This window comes from Hyperolius riggenbachi, chromosome 1 (assembly GCF_040937935.1).
Source record: "Hyperolius riggenbachi isolate aHypRig1 chromosome 1, aHypRig1.pri, whole genome shotgun sequence".
Classification (NCBI taxonomy): domain Eukaryota; kingdom Metazoa; phylum Chordata; class Amphibia; order Anura; family Hyperoliidae; genus Hyperolius; species Hyperolius riggenbachi.
Window position 1 is genome coordinate 447,288,572 of NC_090646.1, and position 25,053 is coordinate 447,313,624.

The 25,053-nt window shown below is 44.0% G+C and overlaps 1 protein-coding gene across 3 annotated transcripts in view; it reads right to left on the reverse strand.

The window, feature by feature from the left end:
* BICDL1 (BICD family like cargo adaptor 1) overlaps positions 1 to 25,053 on the reverse strand; it is a 116,286-nt gene that overhangs the window by 64,019 nt on the left and 27,214 nt on the right. The gene's annotated exons all lie outside the window — the stretch shown is intronic.

Genomic DNA, 25,053 nt, shown 5'->3' on the forward strand with positions numbered 1-25,053 from the left:
ACACAAGTATTTTATGTTCACTAAAAACCCAGGCACAGACCTAAATATACTGTCTATATGTTTAGTAGGCAGAGACTCTAAATGTTATCTTTATGTGTGAAACTGGACTTCTGCCCTTAAAACTTCTGTCTCAAAAGTGTGGTGAAATGGCCTGGAACAGTAAAACTGATGGAAGTGATGGAGTTACTAGCAGGCTCTGCATACTGGCTGCTGCTTGGATCGACCTTTAAAGAGGAACCCTACTGAAAATAACATAATTCATAAAAGGTTTTATTGTTACAATTGTATTTTATAAACGATTAAGGCATTATTTGCCCATTGTCTTCCCTCACCAAGACTTAGATTCTGAAATGTATCACATGTGGCGTCATCATTAGTCGGGTGATCTCTGCCAAATGTTTGTTTACTGAGAGTTCCAAAGGAACTACAAATAATACCTGGTCTCCCAGAATGCTCTGGGGGTCAGAATTCGACATTGCTAAACAGCCTAAGCTAAGCATTACTGGGAGGGCAAGATACATACGCTACATACCAATATACAGCAATATATAGCTATAGGAAGTGTTTCTGATGCTCTAGGGTGCAGAAATCAGCATAGCTAAACAGCCTAGGCTAAGGATCACTGGGAGGGCAAGACTACATACCAATATGGTGCTTCTTAAATATTCTCTTCAGATGGCAAGGCCACCTGACATAGTCCTGAGACATGCATGGCCATACAGCTAAGGACCTCTATGCTGCAGGATTTGGCTGTCATGGGGGTGTCAGTTACTTTAAAAATGATTGGCAGGACATCCTACAAGCAATTTACTCAGATAGGTTTTGCCACTACTTTAACTAGAGATTTAGGCTTTACAGGTCTTTATCTGTGCGCAGACCACATTGCCTCAGGACAGTGCAGTTTCTAGGCTAAAATGCACCCAGGGCGAGTGTGTAAAAATTGCGCCCCCCCCCCCCCCCCAAGCAAGGTATGGGTGCCCGCAGTATAGGTTAGCCAGGACTAGTTGCACTTAGTATAGGTCCCCCCAGTATAGGTAGCCAAGAATAGGTACCCCAGTATAGGTAGCCAGGCATAGGTGAGTCAGTATAGTTGCCCCCGCTATAGGTTAGCCAGGTAGGTGCCTCCAGTATAGGTAGCCAGTATAGTTGCCCCCAGTATAGGTTAGATAGGCAGGCGCCCCCGGTATAAGTTAGTTAGGTAGGTAGGTGCCCCAGTACAGGTTAGCTAGGTGGGTGCCTCTAATATAGGTAGCTAGAATAGTTGCCCCCAGCATAGGTTAGATAGGTAGGTGCCCCCCAGTATAGGTTAGATGGGTAGCTGCCCCCCAGTATAGGTTAGATTAGGTAGCTGCCCCCCAGTATAGGTTAGATTAGGTAGCTGCCCCCCAGCGTAGGTTATATTAAGTAGGTGCCCCCCAGTGTAGGTTAGATTAAGTAGGTGCCCCCCAGTGTAGGTTAGATTAAGTAGGTGCCCCCCAGTGTAGGTTAGATTAGGTAGGTGCCCCCCAGTGTAGGTTAGATTAGGTAGGTGCCCCCCAGTATAGGTTAGATAGGTAGGTGCCCCCCAGCGTAGGTTAGATTAGGTAGCTGCCCCCCAGTGTAGGTTAGATTAGGTAGGTGCCCCCCAGGGTAGGTTAGATTAGGTAGGTGCCCCCCAGTATAGGTTAGATAGGTAGGTGCCCCCCAGCATAGGTTAGATTAGGTAGGTGCCCCCCAGCGTAGGTTAGATTAGGTAGGTGCCCCCCAGGGTAGGTTAGATAGGTAGGTGCCCCCCAGGGTAGGTTAGATTAGGTAGGTGCCCCCCAGGGTAGGTTAGATAGGTAGCTGTCCCCCATAATGGAGGGGGGAGCCAGAGCCGCGGGGAGGGCAGCCCGACCTCTCCCTCCCTCTCCTGGGCCGCCCTCCGTGCTCCCCCCTCAGATGCAGAGCACAGCAGCAGCAGCCAAGGAGGAAGCGCTGTAAACAACATACCTCCCTGCGTTCCAAGCGCTGCTCTCTCGCCGCCGGTCTCTTCCTCTCTGCCGCCTATACGATGATGCACGCGCTGGTTCCTGTTAGCCGGAACCAGCGTGTGCATCATCGTATAGGCGGCAGAGAGGAAGAGACCGGCGGCGAGAGAGCAGCGCTTGGAACGCAGGGAGGTATGTTGTTTACAGCGCTTCCTCCTTGGCTGCTGCTGCTGTGCTCTGCATCTGAGGGGGGAGCACGGAGGGCGGCCCAGGAGAGGGAGGGAGAGGTCGGGCTGCCCTCCCCGTGGCTCCGGCTCCCCCCTCCATTTCAGCGCCCACCTCCCAACAGCGCCCCGGGCGGCGGCACGGGCCGCACGGCCCTAGAAACGGGCCTGCCTCAGGACCGGGAATACAACCACCAGGCACTGGTGTTACTTTATCCATCCCTCAGTCTACAGTGGTAAAGGCCAGAAAGGCCTGAAATGATTACAAAACACAATTTTTATTATTATCTGTCATCGATAAAGCCCCACCATATTATACAGCTCTGTACATTGAATAATGCCAATAGATTGCAAATTTAAGGCGAACAGTCATTAATACAATACTGGAGAACTTGCCAAAAAGAGTTTACAATCTAAGATACAAGCTATAACTAGCAGCTTGCATCGCTGGTGACATACAGACGTTTAGGGTTCACTTTCAATCACTAGCAATTTCCCTAAACACCCTACCAATGTAAATGGATGGGACAGATTCCACTAGAGCAACTGCGATTGGCAAACTGCAATTGCAGGACATGCAGCATTTTGGGAGCGTTTCCATCCTAATGTATTGTATAGGAGCAGGGAAATCGCTCCCAAAATCGTTTGCAAAGCGCTGTCACAAATCACTAGCGATTGCGATAGCGCTATGCGAGTTCTAGTGGGTCCCAGGCATCAGTTTTCATTTTAACAAGATTAAGGATATGAGTCATATAGAGCAGGTATATAAATTACCAGCTGTTCAAAAGGAAATAAAATAAAACAAAACACTGTCAAATCATAGTTAATATCTGGTATATCCAAAAGCATTACAAAAGTATCCTGAGGTTTCTAGAAATTCAAATGAAATACAAATAAAACCTTCAGAAAGGTCTCCCACCTCAAAGGTTCCAGTTTGGAATGGTATATGAGATGCAAATAATTTCAAGTTGATGCAGGATTTTGCAAATTTGTATACAGATTTAAGCAGCTTGAAAATGGGCCAATCACATTTTACCTCAGCAGGATTTGATTGGCTCATGTTCAAGCTGCATAAATCTGCATACTAAATTTGCATAATACTGCATCAACTCGAAATTATTTGCATCTCACTGACCATCCTTAGTTCCAGTTAATCTAGGGGACTATTTAGAAAGATGGGGAAAAATTACTTTATTTCCATTTTTTTCCAAAATCTGTTAACAATTTTTTTCATTCTATTTCTAAAAGATGGAAAACATTTGTTGCCGGTGACCTAGACTCAAAGTAGGGATTTTGCGTTAGAGAGCGACAGGCGTGCTTCAGCAGTACCATAGACTGCAATGTAAATTACAGGGGAGGTTAATGTTAGACATTGGGAGGACAGGAGAAAATATATATAGTATATATTACCAATATTTTCAATATGGCTAATATCTTAATCCAAAATTCACCCATGATCCTTCTAAATGTATGACCTGAATGAAGGAAAACGTATGTAAAAAAGAAAACAAATACCCTAGGGAAGAGCTCAGTGCTCACGTGCTGCTTTAGGCTACATACTCACGCTAGATTAAATGCTTGGCCAAGGTGGCTTTATGGTTCGTTTCCACTGTTGCGGTGCGGAATCGCGTGGATTCCACCGCGGACGAAATCGCATGCAGATGCGTCTCTGCATGCGGTTTCCCCCGCGATTTCGCATGGCTAAGAAGCAGGCGAATTTAACCATGTCACTGCCTGTGTACATTTCCATAGCATTACATGCGAAATCGCACGCGAAATCGCACACAAAATCGCGAGGAAATCCGCATGACAAAGCCACATGCGATTTCCCTATTAAAAGCATTGCGGGCGATTCGCCCGCATTCCAGCCGCACGCGAAATCTGATGGCTCTGCCGTGCAGATTTCCCCCACGCACCCGCACGACGCACAAGTGGAGACAATCCCATCCACTTGTATTGCCTATGCGAATCCGCATGCGGTGACCGCATGCAGATTCGCTATAGTGGAAACAAGCCCTTAAAGATAAAGACCTCTGCCTAAACTCTTCTGTTTGTACAATGGTCTCAATTTCCCATGGCACGCAAAAGCAAGCAATCCGCTTGGTGGATCTACTGGGTTGAGGGCACTGCTTTCCCTATTCTCCCTGTGGCACTCCTTATGCACCATGCCGTCACCTCCTAAACCCATCCACTGGATATAGACGCACCAGCCTCGGCTCCACACTGTGGCCCAAGGAATTGAGTTCCAACCCCCCCCCCCCCCCCCCCCCAGTTCGGCCTCATTCGTGTGCGTGCGTGCGTGCGTGCGTGTGTGTGTACTAAGCTTACTATAATTAACTTCTTGACCCTGGTCTTTGTAACAAGTTAATCATTGTTATGGTGGCCATACATATACTACATTCTATGTAGTATAAGGGAACTGCCAATATTATCCTTTCAGTATATTCACTTAATTTACCCTTATACTACATACAAATGGTAAGATTGTATGAAAAAAATTGTACCATGTACGGCCACCATTATTTATGTCACCAGTCAGTGGTTTATGTGTTGTGTCTTGTTTATTTATTTATGGGTTAAATTACCATAGATGTACAATACAAACCAAACGGAGCTCTCTGAGAGAACAGGTAAAACAGCTGACATGATTATAAACTGATTCACACTCTGCATCAACCTTAAAATAAACCCAGATTTGACCCAAAAAACAAAACAAAAAAAACCCTTGGTTTACATGCATATGTATTTACAAAAATTATAGTAAGGGCTAGTGTGACATTGAAAGCATCACAGTTTATACACAGCGTCACAGCCTGCCAAAGGGGTAAACTGTTCCAGCTATCACAGACAGAAGCAGAGTAAATTAGCGCTCAGCTCTCAACAGAGGCCTTCCGAGGCTTCCAAGCCCCCTGCTGACTAACAAGCCATCATTGGCTAACCGAAACTCATAAACTAGCTCTCCTCTAGACTTGGGGCCTCCAAAACCAATCTTTACCCTTCTGCAGACTGGGTGGCTGTAAGATTCACACCTCTAAAGGCGCGTACACACTCTGTATTTTTACAAACAACGGGTCTGACCGCCCCGCGAGAGGGTCTGACAGACCCGTTGTTTGTAAAAATAGTATGATCTGTGTCTGCGCAGTACACTCCTGGTGACATCAGTGGGAGCGAGGACACGGGCGTGCAGGCGCAGTGGTTTTCTGACTTTAAAGTCAGAAATTCCAGAAGTGTACTGGAGGCGGGGCCGGAGCATCGGTGAGTGGCTGCGCCAACACAGGATGTCTGCGGGGGACCGTTAGAAGCTCCGGGTAAGTTCAGCTCCTTTTCCTCCGACCCCCCTACAGTATCCCTTTAAGCTTTTACCAGAACTTAAAAGAAATTCTTATCTGTGTTCCCCACACAGCTGCTTTCACAAGTGTCAACAAACCGACAGTAATGGTGTAAATTAATAATTTTCCTTGTTTCATGATTTTTTTAGGCACTACGAATATGCTAGTCAATGCATATTATCAGGAATTAGTAATACCAGTCTGATTCACAACTCTCTGTCCTCAGAAAAGACACACCACAGCATGGTGTTATCTTTATAAATTGTTGACTTGCTAGTTAGGTTGCAAATAACCGTTTTCTTTCTTTTAGGAGTAGCAAGTCCGAGGTCTCTCCACCTCATTTCAATCTGGAGAGTGGTGGCAGCCAAATAACAGGATTTACAACAGGAAATAGATAGCTTTTTTACAGATTGTACATACAATGGAGATTGTATTATGTATGGACACACCATCCAATCTTAAATGTTTACTTTGCTCACAGTGTATTCACCTTCAGAAGCCTCTAGTGGATGATACCTGAATGTCAACTGTGGCATAGTAAGACAGGACTGGCAGGCGTTTGTCACAGCTTGAATCATTACCTTTGAAACTCCATACCGATTTTATTTGTAGCTATGTTATATAGCTCTTTTCAAAAAAAAAAAAGAAAGAATTATGTTCATTGAGCGCTTACTTTGATTTTCAGAATGCCATTGCACCAAAGAATAGACGATTAATGATGGCTTACTGACCAGAGCTTCAAAGCTACTTAACTCAATTAGTTTTGGCATTAGTAAACACCATGGAGGTCATCTGGGTTAAGAGGAATACAAAGCAAGCTACATTGAAGGCAATTTTTTTTTGGTACTCTTTCACTCTGTCTCTGCTTTTTTTTCATATCTTTAAAAAGAAAGAACTTTAAGCATTAAACCAAGCATTCACTAAACCACATCTACATTTTAAGACTGTAGACTGTATTTTCAAGTATGCAGTTTCAAAAACATGTCTGGCCTGTCTAATTCCCCCTCATCTGTGACTAATCACCCCCATCATTTGATCTCTCAGCTGTGTCAGCTCAGGACTCTCCTCTGCCATGGCAAAGCTGCTAATTTGTAAACAAAGGCTTCCGTCTGTTTCCGTGAAAGCAGGACGTGGACACACTGCAGATTTAATGCAGGATTTGTATCAGCTGTAAAAAAGAAATGTTTTTCTTTAAAGGTTATTATGCTATTGCCTATCTTTTAGAGCAGAGAGGAAGTTCTGAGTTCAGGTCTGCTTTAACTGGAATTCAGCTGCAAAAATAGTCCTGGTAAAGAAGGGTGCACTGGATGTAGGGTCTCTTGCAGCTCTTCTGCTGTGCAGGTGTGAGCATGTTTCCTGTATATGAGCCACATTTGTGCAAAGCTCAGGCATCTGCTTGCTTCCTAATAAATGCAAACAGAAAGTTCATGTACGCTCTACCCCCTAAGTAGTGGGCCAAGCCAAAATGCATATGTAGACAAAAGAAGGATCCGCAAACCAGATTTGGCTGATGTTGAAGAAAAGTCTGTTCTTGATTGAAAAAATCCACAAAACAACGTGCAATAAAATCACAGGATCAACTGACACGTATTGGGCTTACCATCTGCCCTTAGTCATAGTTAAAATTGTACCTATTAAGGGGACGGCTATATATATGTGGGAGGAGAAAAACTCCACCCCAAACTCTCAATAGCCAAATCCTTAAAGAAACACTACACACAATGAAAAACATAAATCGTTATTCAGAATAGACAAAATGGTACAAAATATGTATATATTTAATACAATAAGAACAACGGGAAATATATAAAAGTAGTAATGTTAAAAAGTCACCACTGGAAAAGGGAATAAAAATGGAAAAATCCAACATTTAGATGGAGGCAAAGGAGGAAAAGACCAGCATACCCACACGTGAATATGGGCATGCCAATCTTTTCAATTAGCTATTCAGTAAAGCTATAAAAGGGGAAATAGAACATCTAATGGGTGTATTAATCCACATAAACTAAGTTTAAATCCCACCGTGTGTTAAGGCCACTAGGAGTACGAGTGCCCAATCTGTGAATCCAGTAGGCCTCACGTCTAAGTAGTAACTTTTGAGTATCACCCCCTCTAATAGCGAAAGTTACTCGTTCTACCCCCTGGAAAGTAAACGAAGACAAGTTACCATTGTGTACATGCCCGAAATGTTTGGAAACTGACGATTTCCGGAAAGTTTTCCAATTTCCAACTTCCTAATAAATGCTAGGAAAGTTTCAGCCTACAGGACACTGAAATTGCACTAAGTGTGCTTATTATTTTCAAATTCAGTGCATATAGGTAAGCTTATTCTCTGATGAAACTGTCACCTACTATAAATCACAGGCTCGCAAGATACATATTGTAATATTGTAAAGAGTGATGAGATTTTGTCATAGAATCTGTTCAATATGCAGAGTTATGACAGTGACTGGTGTATTAGCCAACCTGAGTACCTGTTGTATTATAAGCAGTGTATCAATTAACAGGTGGCTAATTGTTCTTATCAACACTTCTTGTTCAGTGCTCTTCAAAAGAATATGTTTATGTGCTATATAATATGACATAATTAGCAAAGAAAAGCTTTAATTATGTTTATGTCATTCCCGATGGATTAATCTTAACACTTCATATCATTAACATAAGCATTCATTAAGTGCAATCACTGAGTGTCAGCATCTATTACAAACGTAGCCTTTTCTTTGTACATGTGCATTGGAGTCCAGACCTTCCAGCCATGCAGGACAAAAGCAATTCATGTGGGTGCACAGCTTGTCAGTGAGATCAGGCTCCGCCATAGACCACAATGCAAATATGCAGCTATGGTGCAATGGGAGATTTAAGTGTACCTGAACTCTTGCAGAGGACAGAAGGAAAGCATAGACACATGCACATTGTATGTATTTATAGAGTTTAGCCTCTCCAATTCCCCCTCACCTGTGACTAACCACAAATTGTAATTTGATCCCTCAGCTGTGTCAGCAGGCTGCTTCAGGAGAGTAGCTCATTTGTAAACACAGGATGTTACCTCTGTTTCCATGAAACAGGAAGTAGACACACTGCAGATTTATTGCAGCATTTGTATCAGCTGTAACAAAGAAATGTTTTCCTTTACAGGTTAGTATGTTGTTGCTTATCTTTTAGAGCACAGAGGAAGTTCTGAGTTCAGGTCCACTTTAACTTGGTGACTGGCTATTATATAGCCAAGTGCTGGTGCTCAGCTATTGAAGAATTGCAACTTGTAGTAGCCCAGTGCACAGGAGGCTAACTTAGGCACTGGTGATCTGGCCATTTGTGCCGGGGCTCGGCTGTTGGAATAGTTACTGCTTGTCTTCGCTATAACGGTGTTGGCTATTACTGTAGTGTGCGGTCACGATCCGCATGTTGGCACTAGGACTCGGCTATGATATAGCTGAGGAGAGTTGAGAGGGTTAGTGTTAGGAGCTAGGGTAGGGGGAGGATAGAGTAAATAGTTGGGGAGAGGAGGTCAATGCAATAGGCCTTATTGTAGGAAGTTGCCTCAGGAGGAGGGTTAGTGTTAAAAAAATAAATTATTTATATTTATCTGGTAAACAAGTAATAAGGATGCTAACCAGGCAATCCAAAAGTTAAAATCACTATTACTTTTCTTGTTGATAAATGATCATTCCCCAGTTTACCTGACTCTTATTGGTACACACAAAATTTGGTACACAAAAAGGAAGTTGCAGGGAATGCTGGGTTGTCCTTTTTTGCTTCTCTACTTCGCCTCAGAATCAACTAATGCAGCCTGATTGGCTGAAGCCTCTTTCCCTCCTGTTTTCCCCTCTCACACCTCTGTTCCTCTCTGATTGATCAATATTTCTCATGCTGAGACAATGCACTTTCTATAGTGAAGGGAGGGCAAATCAGGCATAGGAGACTAAGCAGGGGAGGACTGGGACCTTTTGGCCTGGGGGGAAAACACAAACTAGAGGCCCGTTTTCACGGCAGCCCCAGCCCAAATGACATCACACACGTGCCCCACGTGCTATATGCCAGTAGTCACGTGGGAAATACAGCAAGGACACTCAAGGGACAGCGTGACAAGTAAAGTATAAATGCACTGGCACTGGGGGGCACATAATACATTTTGAGTTATAATAGTCAGGGTTTCTATCTCTTAAACAAGTCCTGCAAGCAGCCCTTCTGGAGTCTAGAGCAGGGCTTTTCATCCTTTTCACTAATTGTACCACTTTTATCGCCTGAACATTTTCAAGTACCACCAGTGTGCCTGCGCAATAGATTGGACGCAATCAGGCTTAGCTGTTTCTGCTGGAGCCTGAACGGAGAGCAGCTACTGTGCGTGCACACACACCAACAAGGAGAACTTGGGCTCCCAGTGCTTGATCCCCTCTAATGAGGAGGATCCAAAGACCTCCCCCTCCCCAAGGTAAGTACCCCCAGGGTACATCACTGCACCGTTTGCCTGGCTGTCTCTTCCCAACTGATCTGAGGTCTGAAGTATGCCGCAGAGCAGCACAGCTAGGAGAGAGGGAGGGGGAGCCAAACTTTGTGGAAGCAGGACAGGACCAGGACAAGTGGCAGGTGGTCAAATAAAGTGGCAGGCAAACGTGATTTGTACCACCTGGCCAACAGCAGAGTACCACCGGTGGTACACGTACCACAGGTTGAAAAGCCCTGGTCTAGGGACTGTCTGCAAGCAGCCCTTCTGGAGTCTAGGGACTGTCTGCAAGCAGCCCTTCTGGAGTCTAGGGACTTTCTGCAAGCAGCCCTTCTGGAGTCTAGGGACTGTCGAAAACTTTTTAACCTAGACAATATCTTATGTATCTGTGCACATGCAGTTAACAATGGTGAGAGACTAAACAGATTTTTTCCCACGGATCCTGCAGGCAAACCTCTGCTCTGTATCATGCTGTGTATATTTACTAACTTGCCCTGCAATTGCTCTGTAATTGGGCGTTTATTTCCCTCATTCAGCCTAGTGTTTCACATTATACAAAAACCTGAATTCTCCAGGCACAGTGCCAGCCCTAAATCATTAAATGAGAGGCAGCCTGGGGGGAAATCTCCCCCCTTCCCCCCTGGCCAGTCCTCCCCTGAGACTAAGGGAGGAAATGACATCAGAATTGGTTCCAAAATAGCCACACTTAAAATGGGAAATGCTAAGAAGGATTTTCTCTTGTTTTACTATAGAAAAATCACTAAAATCAGTAAGTGGACAGTGCTATACATATGTTATGTAAGTAGAGCAAGTATTTATCTACTTATATATGTGTTTTTTTTCTGAGATAGTATGGCTGACAGCTCCTCTTTAAGGATATAGATAGTGGGACATATAGGGTGAGGTTTTTTTTTTTGGTAACACTATTTTTATTTTGATTATAAAAGAAAAAGTTTACACGTACAGGTACATAGCCAATTATGAAATCTTCGTACAGAGTAGAAATGTTGAAGAAAACATGAAAAAGTCTGGCACTATGGTTTTAATGTCAACAATGATAAAAACAGTGCAAAAAAAGTATCAAAAAAATGCATGGAAATGGCAACATGCAATAAAAATCAATCATGCAGCGTGATGATGATACAAAGTATTGCTTGCAGATGCTTTAAAGTGCTGTACCTGGGTGTCGGGAGGTGGCAGGTGTGGGTGCCAATGTGGTGCACGGCCTTACGACCGTTTTGCAGGGCAAAACGCCTGGCTTCTACTGAGGTGCACTTTACCTCATTTCCTAGCTAATGGAAATCTAATGTGTGCACGTACAGTAGTTTGAAACTTTGGATGCAAAATATCAGACACTGTAAAGGCTGACACAAATAAAGAAGATATTATATAGCAGTTCATCCAAATCTTAAAACTGCACCTGCATTTTCCTGGTGAAGCAGCCCATAGACTGTGTTCTGGCATCAGCTAGTTCTGTAATTGCAAGAAGAGCTTTGTGGCTCAAGATCTGGTCAGCTGATTTAATGTCAAAACTAGAGTCAAATTCCTTGTGATGAGTCTGCTTTATATAATCAATAGGTAAAGACAGCTATAAAGTTTGTCACTAGGAGACCACCTCCATGATCCCACAAGAAAGAAAAATTCAAAAACAGATGTTGTAAGAAACCAGGTACAGATGCAGTTAAAGAAACCTACACTTACTGCACTTGTGCAGAGATCTGCAGAAACTAGAGATCTATCTAGTCAGCCACTTTAAGGAACGCAAAGAAGCTACTTCCGGTCAACAAACTGGTGAACCCATCTAGATCTGACTTGTAGGAAGGGACAAGGACCAAAAAGCCCTCTTTCTAAAATGCTATGCAAAACAGAAATTTCCCTTCTTAAAAGAGAAAGTTTTTGTGATTATTGAGGTTGGAGTGAGCGCTAGTGTCCCACAATGCATCACTGCTGAATATGAAGATCATCTGTTTGATGCCCCTGAAAGCTAAACACACCTCCAGAGCCGCTGGAATGCAATGATGTGTCAGCTTGTTAATTGCACAGAGCCACAATTATCCGACATGCTTACAGACTGTTTCAGACTGGTTGGTTCTCATCAGTGCATGGCATGGATTAATGTGGCTCTGTGTGTTAGGACTTGAAACACCCAGCATTACAAGTGGCTGTCAGCGCAAAGCATTTGCATTTCATTGAGTGAAATACGTTTTTGAACCCCTACCAAGTTCTGGCTCCCACAGAGTGGTTAGACACTTCTACTCAATTAGTCACCCTCATTAAGGACACCTGTCTTAACTAGTCACCTGTATAAAAGACACCTGTCCACAGAATCAATCAATCAAGCAGACTCCAAACTCTCCAACATGGGAAAGACCAAAGAGCTGTCCAAGGATGTCAGAGACAAAACTTTAGACCTGCACAAGGCTGGAATGGGCTACAAAACCATTAGCAATACGCTGGGAGAGAAGGTGACAACTGTTGGTGCGATTGTTCGAAAATGGAAGGAGCACAAAATGACCATCAATCGACCTCGCTCTGGGGCTCCACGCAAGATCTCACCTCGTGGGGTGTCAATGGTTCTGAGAAAGGTGAAAAAGCATCCTAGAACTACACGGGAGGAGTTAGTGAATGACCTCAAATTAGCAGGGACCACAGTCACCAAGAAAACCATTGGAAACACATTACACCGCAATGGATTAAAATCCTGCAGGGCTCGCAAGGTCCCCCTGCTCAAGAAGGCACATGTGCAGGCCCGTCTGAAGTTTGCCAATGAACACCTGAATGATTCTGTGAGTGACTGGGAGAAGGTGCTGTGGTCTGATGGGACCAAAATAGAGCTCTTTGGCATTAACTCAACTCGCTGTGTTTGAAGAAAAATGCTGCCTATGACCCCCAAAACACCGTCCCCACCGTCAAGCATGGGGGTGGAAAAATTTTGCTTTGGGGATGTTTTTCTGCTAAGGGCACAGGACAACTTAATCGCATTAACGGGAAAATGGACGGAGCCATGTATCGTGAAATCCTGAACGACAACCTCCTTCCCTCTGCCAGGAAACTGAAAATGGGTCGTGGATGGGTGTTCCAGCACAACAATGACCCAAAACATACAGCAAAGGCAACAAAGGAGTGGCTCAAGAAGAAGCACATTAAGGTCATGGAGTGGCCTAGTCAGTCTCCGGACCTTAATCCAATAGAAAACCTATGGAGGGAGCTCAAGCTCAGAGTTGCACAGAGACAGCCTTGAAACATTAGGGATTTAGAGATGATCTGCAAAGAGGAGTGGACCAACATTCCTCCTAAAATGTGTGCAAACTTGGTCATCAATTACAAGAAACGTTTAACCTCTGTGCTTGCAAACAAGGGTTTTTCCACTAAGTATTAAGTCTTTTATTGTTAGAGGGTTCAAAAACTTATTTCATTCAATGAAATGCAAATCAGTTGCTATCTTTTATTTAAGGTTATTTTTTCGATTTTCCTTTTGATGTGCTATCTGCCACTGTTAAAATAAACCTACCATTGAAATGATACTGTTCTGAGACTCTTCATTTCTTTGTCATTGGACAAACTTGCAAAATCAGTGAGGGGTCAAATAATTATTTCCTCCACTGTATATAGCGCCAACATATTACGCAGCGCTGTACAGTGTATATATATATATATATATATATATATATATATATATATATATTGTCTTGTCACTAACTGTCCCTCAAAGGAGCTCACAATCTACTCCCTACCATTGCCGTATGTCTATATTATGTAGTGTAAGTACTGTAGTCTAGGGCCAATTTTTTTTAGGGGGAGCCAATTAACTTATCTGTATGTTTTTGGAATGTGGGAGGAAACCGGAGTGGCCGGAGGAAACCGCGCAGACACGGAGAGAACATACAAGCTCTTTGCAAATAGTGCCCTGGCTGGGATTCGAACCAGGGACCCAGCGCTGCAAGGCGAGAGAGCTAACCACTACACCACCGTGCTGCCCCACATACTGTATATGATGTGTACACAGGAATCTCTTATATATACGAAATAACATCTATGCTGTAAGTATAAAGCCTGATGTGTAGCCGTGTCACTAGTAGAGATGGTCAATGAGATGGAAATAATTCTGCATTGATGCTGGTTTATGCAAATGTATGCACTCTCTTTGCTCATGAAATCAAATAATTTGATATGTTGTTAAAATTTGGTTTGGTGACTATGAATTAAAGGGTACATGAGGCGAATTAAAAGAAAAGCTTTATACATACCTGGGTCTTCCTCCAGCCCCCTTCAGGCCATTCAGTCCCTCGCTGTCCTCCTCCGCCACCTGGATCTTCTGCTATGAGTCCAGGTAATTCAGCCAGTCAGAGCAGTCTGGCTACGTGCCGCTTCCACAGCCAGGAGCGTTCTGCACCTGCACAATAGTGCTGCGCAGGTTTAGTACGCTCCCGGCGGCGGAGTGTGTGCATGCGCACTACACCAGACTGGCTCAAGTATCTGGACTCATAGCAGAAGATCCAGGTGGCGGAGGAGGACAGCGAGGGACTGATTAGCCTGAAGGGGGCTGGAGGAAGCCCCAGGTATGTATAAAACTTTAATTTCATCTGTCTCAGGTTTCCTTTGTTACACAGTAGTACTATACTCTACATATGCACTCCCCACAGAGCTGCAGGGAATCCACTGAGAATGTTGTGCACATTGAACACAGAGGTGTTGTCTATCACCCATAAACCTTGTTCAGATTGTGCATGAAGAATGTGTAATAGAGGAAGAATCTCCTCATTCCCCTGCAGAGTACCTACACATCATTCTTACATGTACCCACAGTTACATTGCCTAGGGCATGATAGATGCTCTTTGTTCTGGTCTGTACCTTTTACAAGTACTCTTACCAAGGACTAGTTTTAGTCTAAAGGGAATAAATATAGTAGTCTACACATCCTTCTCACTTCAGTTGTCTTTCCTAAGCGTTGGCAGTTAAGAGACGAATTTCACGTTACATACTGTTAATCAACAAAATTGTAATATGCAAATTAGAGGAGTCGGAGTCGAGGAGTCGGAGTCAGTGGAATCCTAAACTGAGGAGTTGGAGTTGGTGGATTTTTGGACCGACTCCACAGCCCTGCTTATAGCTGGCATGGGGGACGTAGAGTGAGCGCTGCAGTGCCGTGCCGTCCTATCATCTCCTTCACTCACGCCCATCTGCCTTTATTAGCTTAGCTCCAGCTCAAGCCGTAGCTACGCTAATGTAGGCAGACCGGCGTGAGTGTGTGAGGGAGACGAGAGGATGCTGTGCCCTGAGCTGGAACGGTAAGGGATGGAGGGGGAAGTTACAGCATGCTGGCTGCTTCAACACTTTGGGGATGGGGAGAAAGAGGCGGCCCCTTTTCGGGTGGTAGTGAGTGGGAGGGGGGAGTTAAAGCCACAATTAAAAGGGAGCAGGGGTATACATAGTGGCCACACCGAAAGGTGGCAGGGGGACACATACTGGCCACAAAGAAGGGTGAGCAGGGGGATACAGACATTGGCCGCACTAATAGGGGGCGTAGGGACGGATCAGAGGGTTAATGTTGTGAGAGCCTGGAGGAGTTATTGGCCGCACTTGGGGGCTAGGAGAGTTTAATGGCTACAAAAATGTATGCAGTTCATCCATTTACCCATCCTGGTCCCCAAGTGCTGCTGTTAACTTTGTGGGATAGACTTATACTTGAGTAATTAAAAAAATCCATCTTGGTCAAGTATTCAGGTTGACTTATACACAAGGTCAACTGTGTCTGAGTATATACAGTATTTTAATGAATATCTGGCATGTCGGAAAAATAAAGAGTCACAAATGCTGACTTTTTCGGTATGTAAGGAGTCACTGTCTGGAAACAAACATACAACCAATGAAGTCATCAGAAACATCAATAATGTTTGTTTCACGTCATTGGCTCATAAGTTTGTGAAAGCACAGGATGACAGAAACGTCTAAAAAAGGTAAGCATTGGCAGCCACCTAATACGTATTTATTATTTATTTCTACGTATGATGATTTGTTCCATTTAAATACAATTTTACATAACAAAAACAGCCCATCCTGCCAGCTAGCAATCTATCCGCTTTCAAAGGAATAACTGCAATCAGTTAATTGCAGCAGAAAATCTCCAGGATTCTCAGCTCCATTGGGATTAGAAGCTATTTATTGATTCTGAAAATAATCCAATTATTTGTTCATGGAACTGTTACAATGTATTCTGTGTAACAGTTTGCACCAGTGAGTGATGCCTGAGTAATGTTTCTGATGTCACAGGCACGTTGGGTCTAAACTCAGGAGAACAGCAATAAAATCACATCTCTATGGTAACATCACTAGACTGTGACAGTATAATATGGTGTAGCCTAGCAACTGAGATAAAGATTTCAGCATCTCAGAAAACCAAACAGGACAGCTGGACTTAACATTTTTGGGGATTTGGAACAGAAATATGTTCGACGAAGGCTCATCAATCGCAACAACTGATCCTTGTGTAAGATGTTAATGGAAGGGTGATTAAGCTGTTAACCAAGCAGAACATAAGCAACTACATATGTCTTTGCAGGTGGTACACATTAGTAAATGAATAATAGACTGCACATAGCGTTACTGTCCAAGTGCTCTTAAAGAGGGATTGTCAGTCACAAAATCAAATTCTATTTACCCACTGCTCTGTGTTTAATATGCAGCCTGCAACCTTACCATGCATTGCAAGCACTCCACTCTATTCAGAAATGTTTCTGCTGTAATAAATGTTATCTCAGTCTGCCTGGCTCTATTTTTGCTATTGCCAACCAGAAGGAAGCTTGTTATCACTTTTCCCCTTCCCACACAGGGATGTTGCGCGACCTAGTGGTCAGTGTAGTGCGCAGCGGGTTATGGAGAGAAAGGGGGTTGGGGTGCGGCGGCATAGCTAGCAGTATGGCTAGTATAGTTACCCCAGTATAGCTAGTATAGTGACCAGTATAGCTAGTATAGTCCCAGTATGGGTAGGTAGTGCCCCAGTATAGCTAGTATAGTGCCCTGTATGGCTAGTATAGTGCCCAGTATGGCTAGTATAGTGCCCAGTATGGCTAGTATAGTGCCCAGTATGGCTAGTATAGTCCCAGTATGGGTAGGTAGTGCCCCAGTATAGCTAGTATAGTGCCCAGTATGGCAAAGTATAGTACCCAGTATAGCTAGTATAGTGCCCAGTATGGCTAGTATAGTGCCCAGTATAGCTAATATAGTGCCCCAGTATGGCTAGTATAGTGCCCAGTATAGCTAGTATAGTGCCTCAGTATGGCTAGTATAGTGCCCAGTATGGCTAGTATAGTGCCCAGTATAGCTAGTATCACTATACTAGCTATACTGGGCACTATACCAGTATAGCTAGTATAGTGCCCCAGTATACCTAGTATAGTCCCCCAGTATAGCTAACATAGTGCCCAGTATAGCTAGCATAGTGCCCATTATAGCTAGCATAGTGCCCAGTATAGCTAGTATAGTGCCCAGTATGGCTAGTATAGTGCCCAGTATAGCTAGTATAGTGCCCAGTATAGCTAGTATAGTGCCCAGTATGGCTAGTATAGTGCCACAGTATGGCTAGTATAGTGCCCCAGTATGGCTAGTATAGTGCCACAGTATGGCTAGTATAGTGCCCAGTATAGCTAGTATAGTGCCCAGTGTGGCTAGTATAGTGCCCAGTATAGCTAGTATCACTATACTAGCTATACTGGGCACTATACCAGTATAGCTAGTATAGTGCCCCAGTATACCTAGTATAGTGCCCCAGTATAGCTAGCATAGTGCCCAGTATAGCTAGTATAGTGCCCAGTATGGCTAGTATAGTGCCCAGTATAGCTAGTATATTGCCCAGTATAGCTAGTATAGTGCCACAGTATGGCTAGTATAGTGCCCCAGTATGGCTAGTATAGTGACACAGTATGGCTAGTATAGTGCGTCAGTATAGCTAGTATAGTGCCACAGTATGGCTAATATAGTGCCCAGTATAGCTAGTATAGTGCCCCAGTACGGCTAGTATAGTGCCCAGTATAGCTAGTATCACTATACTAGCTATACTGGGCACTATACCAGTATAGCTAGTATAGTGCCCCAGTATACCTAGTATAGTGCCCCAGTATAGCTAGCATAGTGCCCAGTATAGCTAGCATAGTGCCCAGTATAGCTAGCATAGTGCCCAGTATAGCTAGTATAGTGCCCAGTATAGCGCCCAGTATGGCTAGTATAGTGCCCCAGTATGGCTAGTATAGTGCCACAGTATGGCTAGTATAGTGCGTCAGTATAGCTAGTATAGTGCCCAGTATAGCTAGTATAGTGCCCAGTATAGCTAGTATAGTGCCAGTATAGCTAGTATAGTGCCTAGTATAGTGTCCAGTATAGCTAGTATAGTGCCCCAGTATAGTGCCCAGTATAGCGCCCTAATATGGATAGGTAGGTAGGTAGTGCCCCCCCCTCTGCAGCCGCCACTCCTGTTACCTTATGAGCGGGCGGCCGCTTCCTTTCTTATAGTCCCCCAGGCGCCGCTCTCCTCTTATCAGCATCTCCTATTACAGCAGCGCGTCTTGCGGCTGCTGTAAGGAGGGAAGGAAAGACAGCGCTTCCCATGGTAACGGCGATCGCCTCTACAGGAAGCCGCTGCCCTGCTTCCTTCCCTCCTTACAGCAGCCACAAGACGCGCTGCTGTAATAGGAGATGCTGATAAGAGGAGAGCGGCACCTGGGGGACTATAAGAAAGGAAGCGGCCGCCCGCTCATAAGGTAACAGGAGCGGCGGCCGCGGGGGGAGGGGCGAGAGGCCAAAACTGCCAACGGACCGGCAGTGGGCCACGGCCCGGTGGTTGGGGACCCCTGTAAAAAGATAAGACAATGTGCAAGAGGCATTATTGTGTAAAAAAACAACATTCTCAGCTTTTATTTACATTTTCATACCCTTCTCAATAATCAATAGAAAAGCCTTTATTGGCTATTCCAGCAATCAAACGCTTCCTATAACTGTAGACCAGCTTTTTGCATGTTTCCACATGTATTTTTGCTCATTCATTGTAGCAATGAGCACCAAATATTTCAGGTTGGAGGGTCTTCTTGCTTTCACCCGGATCTTTACCTCCCTCCACAGATTATCAGTTGGATTCAAGTTAGGACTCTGGCTGGGCCACTCCAAAACGTTAATGTTGTTGTATGCTAACCAGTTCTTCACCATTTTTGCTGAATGGTTTGGGTCATTGTCATGTTGAAATGTCCACTGGTGCCCAAAACCAAGTTTCTCTGCAGACTTCCTGATGCTGTCGTTGAGAATTCTCATGTAGCTCTTTTTTCATGGTGCCGTTTAGTGTGATTAGGTTCCCTGGTCCAATGGCTGAAAAATACCCCCAAAGCAGTAGGTTCCCACCACCATGTTTGACAGTAGGGATGGTGTTGAGTTGAAGGCGTCTCCTTTTTTACGCCAAATGAAGAAATCATCATTGTGACCAAACAATTCAATTTTTGTTACATCTGACCATAACACAGAAGACCAGAAGTCTTCTTCTTTGTCCAGATGAGCATTTGCAAAGGCCTAGCAAGCTTTTGTATGCCTTATCTGGAGAAGTGGCGTCCTCCTTGGTCTGTATCCGTGGAACCCAGCAGCAGTGTGCAGTGTGCAGAGTCCTTTGGATTGTCTGCCTTGAGACACTGCCACCAGCAGAGCCCTGATTCCCAAGTGGTGAAGTGGTGATCCCTGCATTCTTTTTCACATCTCTCACTATCCTCCTGGCCAGCACAGGTGTCAGTTTTGGCTTCCGACCAGGTCCTCTGAGATTTTCCACAGTGCGGAACATCTTGTATTTTTCAATAATACTTTGTACTGTAGCCACTGGAACTTGAAAACATTTAGAAATGGCCTTGTAGCCCTTCCCTGACTTGTAAGCAGCCAGAATGTGCAGCCACAGGTCCTCACTGAGCTCCTTTGTCTTAGCCATGACTGTCCACAAGCCAACTGCAGAGAGCTGCTGTTTTCACCTGTTGAGTTGATTAAAACAGTTGTTCCCAATTAATGAGGGTAATTGGGATTCTTTAGAACAGCTTGGGCTATTTGGAATGGTACAGAACTTTGGATTTTCCCACAGACTGTGACAGTTTTTGAAGGGTATAAATAATTTCAGACTGGACACTTTTTGCTCAAATGTAAATAAAAGCTGAGAAATATTTTATTTCCCCCACCTTAATGCCTCTTGGACATTGGCCTCAATTCACAAAGCAGTTTAGACTAGTCTACTTGTGGGTTTTAGTCTACTAATGGTTTGGTCAGTTGCATCAAAGGGGAATTCACTATTACCAAATGTTTTAGACCTGTTTTCAGACCTGGTCTAAACCATTTGGTAATTAGGTGGGTAAAGCAGGGAAAATGGTCAAAAGATGCAATTCACAAACAAGTAGCTATGACTGACATCCTTCCCCTTTGATGAGCTCTCTTCTGCATACAATTAAATTCCTGCACAATTAATTCAAAAGGTTTCATCCTCACATCTAAAATAGCACACAGAATTACTTTACCGGCAAGAAATCAACTGGTCTAATCTTTTTCAGTAAAAGTGGGCGTGGTTACTCCTTGTTTGCCTTTGTGAATTGTGTAATTACTGAATGTTAAGCAGCCCATACACTCAGCTGATTTTCTGGCCGACCGATCGATCGCGGTCGATCGATCGATCGATCGATCGCAAATCGGTTGGCCAATCGACCGATCGACGGCCGATTTCGATCGATTTCGATGGATTTCCATCGAACTAGCAGGGTGGAAAATTTAGGTCGATCTGATGAGATTGCTTATCAGTTTGCATTGGCCTTAATGGAAATCTGATGGCAAAAAAATGCCATCAGATCGAATTTCAACAGATTTCAAACTGAAATCTATTGGAATTCTATCCTGGTAAAGGTGCCCATACACTCGTCAGATTGGCAGCAGACAGATAAGAAATGCATCTGATGATCTATCTGATGCGTTTTTAGAACATTTTTTACCAGGATAGAATTCCAATAGATTTCAGTTTGAAATCTGTTGAAATTCGATCTGATGGCATTTTTTTGCCATCAGATTTCCATTAAGGCCAATGCAAACTGATAAGCAATCTCATCAGATCGACCTAAATTTTCCACCCTGCTAGTTCGATGGAAATCCATCGAAATCGATCGAAATCGGCCGTCGATCGGTCGATTGGCCAACCGATTTGCGATCGATCGATCGATCGCGATCGATCGGTCGGCCAGAAAATCGGCTGAGTGTATGGGCTGCTTAAAAAATGTTCTAAAAACGCATCAGATAGATCATCAGATGCATTTCTTATCTATCTTCTGCCAATCTGACGAGTGTATGGGCACCTTTAGACCAGGTCTAAAAACAGGTCTTAAACATTACACCAAACCATCAGTAGACTAAAAACCATCAGTAGACTAGTCTAAACTGCTTAGTGAATTGAGGCCTATAGTTTAGTCTTACAATCTTTTGGGAGACACCTATGTCATTTCCTGCCAAAAAATTACTAGCTGGTTGAATAAAAGTAACTTTAAATCAAAATTTGCCAGGGGTATGAATAATTATGGGCAGCACTATACATACAGGGTGCATTTTTCTCTGTTTTCCTTCTGTCCTGTACAAGCATTAACCACTTGCCGACCGCACACTCATACCGTGCGGCGGCAAAGTGATAGCTGGAGGACCAGCGACGCAGATCTGCGTCGCCAGGTGTCTCCCTAATTAATCAGGAAAGGCCGCTCGCGCGAGCGGCCGTTTCCTGTTAGATCACGGAGCGGGTCTCCGTGAATAGCCTGCGAGCCGCTGATTGCGGCTTGCAGACTAAATGTAAACATAGGAGACATATGTCTCCTTTGTTTACATTGTACGGCGCTGCTGCGCAGCAGCGCCGTAAGGCAGATCGGCGATCCCCGGCCAATCAGCGGCCGGGGATCGCCGCCATGTGACAGGAGACAGCCTGTCACTGGCTGCACAGGACGGATAGCGTCCTGTGCAGCCCGGATCGCCAGGGGTGAGAGTGAGGAGAGGGAGGGGGGAATTTCGCCACAGAGGGGGGCTTTGAGGCCCCCCCCCGCAACATGCCAGCCAGGAGGAGAGATCAGACCCCCCCTGCACATCATCCCCATAGGGGGGAAAAAGGGGGGGCGATCTGATCGCTCTGCGTGCAACCTGATCTGTGCTGGGGGCTGCAGGGCCCACCCAGCACAGATCACCAAAAATAGCGCTGGTCCTTAAGGGGGGGGTAAAGGCTGGGTCATCAAGTGGTTAAGGTGCACTTTAAATGCTTTTCTTTGCTGGGAAAACTGTCAGGAAAGCCCAAGGGCCCGTTTCCATTTGAGCAAATTTGCTGTTTCCCCATATGCAAATTTGGGCAGGAAGATGCAGCCTATTGAAATGAATAGGCTGCCATCCAATTCACCCATGGGGACAAAAATCGGCACACCTAGCAAATGCGTCTTGCTTCACAGCTGTGCCGGCATCGCATCTCAATGCTGATGCATAGTGGAAATGGGCCCTAAGAGGTTTTTATTGTAATTATGACAAGATTCAGTCTGTTGAGAGGAAACCTGCGGTGAGAGGAAAACAAATGGTGTCATAGCTAACTTCTTTTTACAAATGTCACTTGTCTGACTGTTATGCCCATCCACTGCTTCCAATAGTTTCTGAATCAATGACCCACAAAGATTATGCACACCATGTGCTCTGATCCACTCTGAATGCCTGACTGGCTAGGTACAAGCTTGTAGTTTATGTAATATCAATATGGCAGCTGCTATATTCCTGTCAAGCCAAGCTTCCACGCTTCTTGTCCAGTGGACACCTAATTTAACCCTATGAAGTTACCAGAAGTGAGTGATAGAGGTAAACTTCTAAGAAAGGCTCTTCCTTGCAGTACAATCAACAGATAATCTGAGAAGAGAAAGTAAAAACCTAGAAAAATGCTGAAAATGGTAAAAGAAACACCTTTTTTTCTCCCCTGATGATGCAAGACTGCGAAACCAGTCGGGAAGGTAACAGGCGGCACCATTGTCTATTGATCTACGATTGACCATTACGTGCACGCTAATCTTCCGGGGTTCCCAGTTTATGGGCCCCGTATGTGAGTTATTGTTTTTATATCTACTGCCTTTTAAAGAAATTTTATCTAAATAAACGGGTTACGCTTAGATATTGCCGTTTTTGTTTTCCTATGTAAATTCCTGAAACTTTACCTCCATACGGATGTCCACTGGATCTTCACAACGTCTGAAGTTCCCTGGACGTTATCTGTGACCTGAGCCATTTTACAACCTTATAATGTGGGTTGTTGGGAGCTGGTAAGCCTTTTCTTGTTTTGATGTTTGGCGGATACCTACCTCTGAGCATTTGATTTATTGTGGTGAAGAATTTATCATTCCCTACATACAATGACTTTTTAAACCTGCGCTGACTTTTGATGTAATAGTAAAAGAAAGAAGAAAAATGGAAAAAAAAGACAAAAAACCCCACCTTTAATGACACTGTCAGCACAAATCTCATAATTCTCAGTGAGCCTAGGGCCTGGGGGTACTAAGTACACAGCATCATGGGATATGTAACTGAAACCACAGGTTCATTACACAGCAACCCTTCATTGTCCTAACACGGCATTTAAGCTATTGTTTCTTTTTGCTAACAGAGAACATAAGAGAATTTGAAGGATGTTTCAATGCTAGTTCATTGATGTATATAACTTATTGTAATTGTACAGTTGTTAAACAAGGACAAGCAGTGGTGGAAGAAGGTGAAATTATGCTTTGTGTTGGTGTGAATTAAAAAAAAAGTATGAACACACATTACATACCGTATTTTTCTTCTGAAACAATAGTGATTATCCTGGGTGACAGTTTACTTACTCAGTTTACTAACTATCTTGACAGAGACACTGCTGGGCTCTCTGGCATCCAGCCTGTTAGGTTATATGGAAAGGGAAAGGGAGGGGAAGGGAAGACACGCCCCACTGTGAGCTGTACAGGGATCTATAACAGTGGTCATCCCAGTATTACCAAACTTATTGGATTATTAAAGACGAGGCTGGCAGCGTCAGGAGGACATCTGTTTTCACACTAGATGGTCATCTGAAATGACTTTATGACAAGAATCTAGTGCATGTACATTGCTTAATAAAATGGTCAATGTATGGGAGGACTGTTTTCACATGCATGATAAGGTCACACATTTAGATTTTTGGGACATTTTAAGCATCTTTGAAGTACATGTTGTACTTGGAAAAAGCTTAATTTTTAATGGGCGCCTGAACTGAGAGGGATATGGAGGCTGCCATAGTGGTTTCCTTTTATTTATTTATTTTAGTATTGATATGGCGCCGACATATTACGCAGCGCTGTACAGAGTATATTGTCTTGTCACTAACTGTCCCTCAGAGGAGCTCACAATCTAGTCCCAACTGCTAACGCTATCACGGACAATTGAAAATGAGCACAAGCAGAGTTAAATAGCAGAGGTATCCAATCAGTGGCCGGCTACACAATCAATCAGCAAATCATTCAAATGCATACCTGCATATGTGTCAGCTGACTGATCCTGCATCTAAGAAGGTAAACAGAGCAAGAGATGTGCCCACCCCCTTGGCTGCCAGTGCACGCATGTGCCTGCCGAGGATCAGCAGGCACGTCACCAGCAGAGGACGGCAGCAGATACCAGGAAGTCGGAGGGACACCGTGGGCACGCATGGAAGGTTAGCTCGTTACAGCAGGTCTTTAGTCAGAAACATCTGATTTGAATGCTTGTTCAGGGGCTACCTATGGCTAAAAGTATTAAAAGCAAAGGATCAGCAGGACAGACAGGCTGTATGTACACTGTACTGTTTAAAAGTAAATAAATATGGCAGCCTTAAAGCGGAATATAACCCTGCATTTCAACTTTGCTCTAAAATATTATTTACAGCATATTATATGCAAAAAGAATTTTTTTTTACTAGACCAGCATTGGAAGGGTTAAACACAGAGGTTTAAAGGTCCTGGAGAGATATGCAGAAGTTCAGATAGATACATTCTATTTAGTTACATGTATCTATTGATAAACAGTTACACACTCTTTGGCTGTCGTCCAAGCTCCTTCTCAGTGA